General features: G+C 32.4%; 1 long non-coding RNA gene across 1 annotated transcript; it reads left to right on the top strand.

Moving 5' to 3' along the window:
* Positions 1-504, top strand: LOC134836399 (uncharacterized). The gene is made up of 2 exons (XR_010162284.1): positions 1-112; positions 184-504. It is a non-coding gene; the product is annotated as an uncharacterized LOC134836399 (long non-coding RNA).
* The last annotated feature ends 7,108 nt before the right edge of the window (positions 505-7,612 follow it).

The raw sequence follows: 7,612 nt of genomic DNA, 5'->3' as shown, positions 1-7,612 counted from the left end.
AATTATACAAATCCACGATTCGATACTTGGGTTAGAGTGGAAGATATTGACCGTACTTCGCCTGTTTATAGACATCTTGCCGCATTTCCTCTAGGAGATGAAACTCACGGAGGTATATATACATACATATACATTTTCAATAAGCGGTTGTCAAAAGAAACATGTGAATTTTATTTATTATAGGTGAAGACGTTCCTGTTTATGCTATAGGTCCAAATGCTAAATTAGTGCAAGGTGCTATGGAGCAAAATTTTATCGCCTACATTATGAGTTATTCTAGTTGTATTGGCCCAGCAGCTAAATTTAATGATGCATGCAAATATCAAACAAGTTCTGCAACTTCAGTCATGCAGCCAAAGTTTTTCGGGAAAAACAGATTATTTCAATTTCTTCTATCTGTATTATTCGCAATTTTCGCAAAACTAATGTAAAAAAAAAGTGAACATTATTTTTACTATTTGTTTGTAAATATGTATTAAATAAATGTAAAGATGAAAAAAACAATGAATTTTATATGGGAGTTGTAAGAGAATTTTAGTATCTATGCTCTTATTTAATATTACGTATTTGCCATATAAATAGTATAAGACAAACATTTATTATAATACTTAAATAAAAATCTTGCTCGTTAACTAAATTTTAGAACATTGTCCGTTTTTTGTTCGTATGATATAAATGTAAAAAAAAATATTGAAACGAAAAAGGGACTCTAAGTATTGTAAAATTATGAACTGCGTCTTTTCTGATAGATGGAAATTCTCTAAGAGTCTTAAATAAGTTTTTCTACTATTGAAAAAAAAAAATAGAATATATTTTTACCGCATTTCGAAGAAAAAATGCGGTATTATGCTGGAGATGTCGTATGTCATGTGTGGCCGGCATGCCGGATGTCAAAACTATCAACCAATGAGAATTGAGATTCATCCATTAAGCTTCAAATTTCAGCCAATCAGAGTTGAGCTCAAGCCCTCAAGTCTCTCCATGAGAGCTGAGCTCAAGCCTCCAAGTTTTTATTTCAACCAATCAGAGTTGAGCTCAAGCCTTCCAGTCAAAAATATCAACCAATGAGAATTGAGATTCATCCATTAAGCTTCAAATTTCAGCCAATCAGAGTTGAGCTCAAGCCCTCAAATCTCTCCATGAGAGCTGAGCTCAAGTCTCCAAGATTTTTATTTCAACCAATCAGAGTTGAGCTCAAGCCTTCGAGTCAAAAATATCAACCAATGAGAATTGAGATTCATCCATCAAGTTTCAAATTTGAGCCAATCAGGGTTGAGCTCAAGCCCTCAAGTCTCTCCATGAGAGTTGAGCTCAAGCCTCAAAGAATTTCATTTCAACCAATCAGAGTTGAGCTCAAACCTTCGAGTTCAAAATTTCAACCAATGAGAATTGAGATTCATCCATCAAGTTTCAAATTTGAGCCAATCAGGGTTGAGCTCAAGCCCTCATGTCTCTCCATGAGAGTTGAGCTCAAGCCTCCAAGATTTTCATTTCAACCAATCAGAGTTGAGCTCAAGCCTTCGAGTCAAAAATATCAACCAATGAGAATTGAGATTCATCCATCAAGTTTCAAATTTCAGCCAATCAGAGTTGAGCTCAAGTCCTCAAGTCTCTCCATGAGAGCTGAGCTCAAGCCTCCAAGATTTTTATTTCAGCCAATTAGAGTTGAGCTCAAGCCTTCGAGTCAAAAATATCAACCAATGAGAATTGAGATTCATCCATTAAGGTTCAAATTTCAGCCAATTAGAGTTGAGAAAGATTTTCATTTCAACCAATCAGAGTTGAGCTCAAGCCTTCGAGTCAAAAATATCAACCAATGAGAATTGAGATTCATCCATCAAGTTTCAAATTTGAGCCAATCAGGGTTGAGCTCAAGCCCTCAAGTCTCTCCATGAGAGTTGAGCTCAAGCCTCCAAGAATTTCATTTCAACCAATCAGAGTTGAGCTCAAACCTTCGAGTTCAAAATTTCAACCAATGAGAATTGAGATTCATCCATCAAGTTTCAAATTTGAGCCAATCAGGGTTGAGCTCAAGCCCTTAAGTCTCTCCATGAGAGTTGAGCTCAAGCCTCCAAGATTTTCATTTCAACCAATCAGAGTTGAGCTCAAGCCTTCGAGTCAAAAATATCAACCAATGAGAATTGAGATTCATCCATCAAGTTTCAAATTTCAGCCAATCAGAGTTGAGCTCAAGTCCTCAAGTCTCTCCATGAGAGCTGAGCTCAAGCCTCCAAGATTTTTATTTCAACCAATCAGAGTTGAGCTCAAGCCTTCGAGTCAAAAATATCAACCAATGAGAATTGAGATTCATCCATTAAGGTTCAAATTTCAGCCAATTAGAGTTGAGCTCAAGTCCTCAAGTCTCTCCATGAGAGCTGAGCTCAAGCCTCCAAGATTTTCATTTCAACCAATCAGAGTTGAGCTCAAGCCTTCGAGTCAAAAATATCAACCAATGAGAATTGAGATTCATCCATCAAGTTTCCAGTTTGAGCAATCATTGAGCTCAACCCTCAATCTCTCCAGAATTGAGATTCATCCATCAAGTTTCAAATCAGAGTTGAGCCAATCAGGAGAATTGAGATTCATCCATCAAGTTTCAAATTTGAGCCAATCAGGGTCAAGTCTCTCCATGAGAGTTGAGCTCAAGCCTCCAAGATTTTCATTTCAACCAATCAGAGTTGAGCTCAAGCCTTCGAGTCAAAAATATCAACCAATGAGAATTGAGATTCATCCATCAAGTTTCAAATTTCAGCCAATCAGAGTTGAGCTCAAGCCCTCAAGTCTCTCCATGAGAGCTGAGCTCAAGCCTCCAAGATTTTCATTTCAACCAATCAGAGTTGAGCTCAAGCCTTCGAGTCAAAAATATCAACCAATGAGAATTGAGATTCATCCATTAAGCTTCAAATTTCAGCCAATCAGAGTTGAGCTCAAGCCCTCAAATCTCTCCATGAGAGCTGAGCTCAAGCCTCCAAGATTTTTATTTCAGCCAATCAGAGTCGAGCTCAAGCCTTCGAGTTCAACATTTCAACCAATGAGATTTTTGAGCGCGTAAACTTCCCACTTTATTTTGGAAATTTTCCCAGTTTTCTACATTATCTCATGGAAATGTACTGTAAATGGAAAAGTACTGGTGTGAGCGCGTAAACTTCCCTATTTCACTTCAACTATTCCCAGATATTTGCCTAGCGCAGCGGTTTAGTCAGCGCAGTAAACTAGCCAGCGCAGCGAAAAAAAGCCGAGCGCAGCGGAAAAAGGCGGGGGGTAAAGAGGGGTGGGGTGGGTCTTTGATCGATTAACGGTGGAACTCTAGATAATTTTGTTGATCGTATGGTCTTGTACCGACGACAGATCTTTCAAATGTCTGCCCTATCAACTATTGATGGTAGTATAGAGGACTACCATGGTGGCAACGGGTAACGAGGAATCAGGGTTCGATTTCGGAGAGGCAGCATGAGAAACGGCTACCACATCTAAGGAAGGCAGCAGGCGCGTAAATTACCCAGTTTCAGTTCGAAGAGGTAGTGACGAAAAATAACAATACAGGACTCATTAATGATGTCCTGTAATTGGAATGAGTTTAGTATAAATCCTTTAGCGAGGATCAAGTGGAGGGCAAGTCTGGTGCCAGCAGCCGCGGTAATTCCAGCTCCACTAGCGTATATTAAAATTGTTGCGGTTAAAACGTTCGAAGTTTGATTTTGTCCAGCACGGGTGTTACTCCAACAGTTATGTGGTTGTAAATCACTCTTGATGCTAGGACTATGAGTTTGTGGCACCTGCGCGATGTCAAAGTCGCGTAGGCACAATGTGTATGGTGTGCCTTTAATCGGGTGTGCCATATCGCATGCCCAACTATTTATTACCTTGAACAAATTAGAGTGCTCAAAGCAGGCTTTTATTGCCTTGAATAATCTTGCATGGAATAATGGAATAAGACCTCGATCAGTATATTTCATTGGTTTGAATTGATCATGAGGTAATGATTAATAAAAGCAGTTGGGGGCATTAGTATTACGACGCGAGAGGTGAAATTCATAGACCGTCGTAAGACTAACTGAAACGAAAGCATTTGCCAAGGATGTTTTCCTTAATCAAGAACGTTAGTTATAACGTCCCCGATGTTCTTCGCGAAAAAAATTTGAAGATATTTGAAAAAAAATTTTCACCCATATCCTCTTATTATACAATTTATATTGATTTTGCACCCGAAAATCCAAAATCGATTTGGTAGTGTGAGCTAACTATACATCTGAGAGCATATGTTTTATGGAGAAAAATGTTAGTTATGACGTCCCCGATGTTCTTCGCGAAAAAAATTTGAAGATATTTGAAAAAAAATTTTCACCCATATCCTCTTATCCGCATGAACTTGCTTTCTAGACAGTAAAATTTTTCGAAAAGCCTGCGAATCACAGGAATGTTACATAACTCTTCTTTTAATAGCACTAAAAAATCTCCTAAATTTAAATAAAAAAAATGCCATATGTATACCCTAAAGGTGTGACTTATCTCGGATATATCAATTAGATATTTTTTTATAGTTTTGCAAAACTATAAAACTTAGCACTATAAAGCATGAAATAAAAAAAATATAAAAAAAATATTTAAAAAAATATATAAAAAAATATATAAAAAAATATTTAAAATAAAAATAAAAAAAAACAATTAGGAAAAAAATATAAAAAAAAGTTAAAAAAAATAATATAAAAAAATGTATTTTATGAAGTTTTCAACTTCTAAAATAAATTTATATTGAAAAAAAAAAAATTAAAAAAAAACAAACTATAAAGTATGAAACAAGTAAAATTCTAAAAACAGTTTTCAATTAAAGCTTGTAAAATACAATAACAAAAACAAATAAATTGTCGAATGCTCATTATTGTTGATTGGAAAAGAGATTAATAGAAACCAAGTTTTCAGATTTAACACAATTGCCCAAAATTTATATCATTTTGGTCAGTTTGGTAAAAGCTCAACGAGAATTTTTATGATATGAATGTCTCCCTCTCATAAAGAACTTGTTTCATGCTTTATAGTTTGTTTATTTTCACTCTCATCGGATTTTACTTGTTTGATACTTTATAGTTTGTTTTTTTTTCAATATAAATTTGTTTTAGAAGTTGAAAACTTCAAACAATACATTTTTTAATATTATGTTTTTTTATTTATTTTTATATATTTTTTTTAAATATTTTTTTTAAATATTTTTTTTAATATTTTTTTTAATTTTTTTTTTAAATTTTTTTTTTATATTTTTTTTTAAATATTTTTTTTTTATTTCATACTTTATAGTGCTAAGTACGGTTTTCCAAAACTATAAAAAATATAACTGCTGAAAATTTTTTAGTGGTAAAGAAAGAAGGAGTTATGTAACATTCCTGTGATTCGCAGGCGCTTTTTTTTTGATTCGATTTTTTCGCGCTAAACATGCGTCGAGTCATAAGAATCACTTTTTTCCATGAAACATATGCTCGGAAACGCATAGTTTTGGCGCTAACCCGTGATTCCTCATTTTTGAATGAAAATACAATATAAATTTGGTAAAAAAAAGTAAAAAAGTTTTACTTTTTTCAGAAGTAAAAGTATTAAGTAATAATTATTTTAAAAATTACTTTTGTAAAAAGTAAAATATTTTTACTTCTAAAAATTTACTTGTAAATAATAGTTTATAAGTTTTTTTAATTCATTCATAAAGAAATTGCTTGCAGTACAAATAAAAATACGAAACTAAACACAAAAAGTTATTCAAAAGGAGATTTTCTTTGTATAACGTTAAAAAATTGCATCCAAAACGATTTATTTTCAAAAATCTTATTATAAATTTACCGAAAATTTGAAACTCTCAAAAAACTTTTACCATCAAAACAACTTGAAAATCACAGAAAATTATCTTAAAAAAAAACTTTTGTTTACAAAACGACTTAAAATTTACAAAAACTTTTTCAATTTGTTTCAAAAACACTTGAAATTCACAGAAAAAACTTTTGCTCACGAATCGACTTTCAATTTTCAAAAAATTTGAACAGAAAACGACTTTTACTAAAAAAGTAATATTTGATTTGACAAAAATGTAATATTATTATTTCAAAATGTTATTTTAGCGTTTTTGATAAATATTTTTTATTTTTATTGACACATTTCATGATGTTTTTCGATGAATCTTACAATTCATAAAATTTTAACTTAATTTTATAGAAAAAAAAAATCATGTTAGAAACGAGCGTTCTTGAATGAATCAATTTTTATTTAAAGCATATCCTAAAAACCTTAATTTCCTTCACAAAAAATGAAGCAAAAAAGTAAAAAATTATAAACAAAAATACTTTTTACTTTTATACTTTTTGTAAAAGTTGGAATAATATACTTTTTTCAGAAGTAAATTTTATAAAAAGTTTTAATAATTACTTTTTAGAAAAGTAAATCTAAGAAAGATAATTTACTTTTTACTTTTTTTGCAATGAATTATGATTAAAAAGTTACATTTCTAAAAAGTAAAATATTTTACTTTTTTTCGAAGTAACTTCTAAAAAAAGTTAAAATTTAGTACTTAAGTAAAAGTAAAAACCCTGGTTTTTATTTGATATAAACATGAAAAAATAAACATGAAACTTATATATGAAAAAATAAATTCTCTTAGAGTCACAAGTAATTTTTACTTGTAAACATGAAAACATAAATTCTCTTAGTGTCACGAAATAATTTTTACTTATATGCGTTCGCATCATATCGCTTATGATACGTCTCGCCTATAGGAAAATCGGTCTATGGTGATGACGTGCATGTAAGCGGATGAGTTGGCTTAGTAAGAATATTTTTTTAAAATGACAAAAAAAACGTTACGAAATACTTGTATGTTCCCCAATATGTGAACGACCCCATTTTATTTTCAAAATTATCGAAATTTCACAAAAAAAAAATTTTCATTATTTTCATATTCCGCCGAAATTCTCTTAGTGTCACAAAATAAATTTTACTTATATGCGTTCGCATCATATCGCTTATGATACGTCTCGCCTATAGGAATATCGGTCTATGGCATTGACGTACTTTCAAGCGGATACATTGGCTTAACACATAAACTCTCATATAAGGTGAAAAACAAACGTTACGAAATACTTGTGCGATTCCTAACATGCAATCGACCCCATTTTCCATGTCCAACAACAAACATTTCCAAAAACCACTTTTTTCCCGAAAAAAAATAAAATTGAAAAATATTCCATATGCATTGATAGGCAATATTAAGCGGATGGCATGTTCTATCAAATGAGGGGTCCCATTTTCCGGCATGCCGGGAAAAATTTCAAAATTTTTTTCGGCCATTTTCATTAACATCCAAAATGAAGCCTTCATACAAATTTTCACCCAAATCGGAAAACAAATAAAAATCTGTTTTTCGAAAAGTGACGCCAAATCCGTATACAATGACTACCAGCCGTTAAGCGACAAAACCATAGTTCCATATAAAGTCACTCTATATGGAAAAACCACTTTTTCGGCTCTCGCGCTCCCATCGGTCAACATTTTCCAAAAATCTCTTCGAATCAAAACACTTCATGAGACAACACGATTTTCATGCCAAAAATTTTTTTCCCCAAAAATATTTTTTTTT

This window comes from Culicoides brevitarsis, unplaced genomic scaffold (genome assembly GCF_036172545.1).
Source record: "Culicoides brevitarsis isolate CSIRO-B50_1 unplaced genomic scaffold, AGI_CSIRO_Cbre_v1 contig_21, whole genome shotgun sequence".
Lineage (NCBI taxonomy): Eukaryota > Metazoa > Arthropoda > Insecta > Diptera > Ceratopogonidae > Culicoides > Culicoides brevitarsis.
The sequence above is the reverse complement of the archived record's forward strand: the minus strand, read 5'-3'. Positions and strand labels throughout refer to the sequence as shown.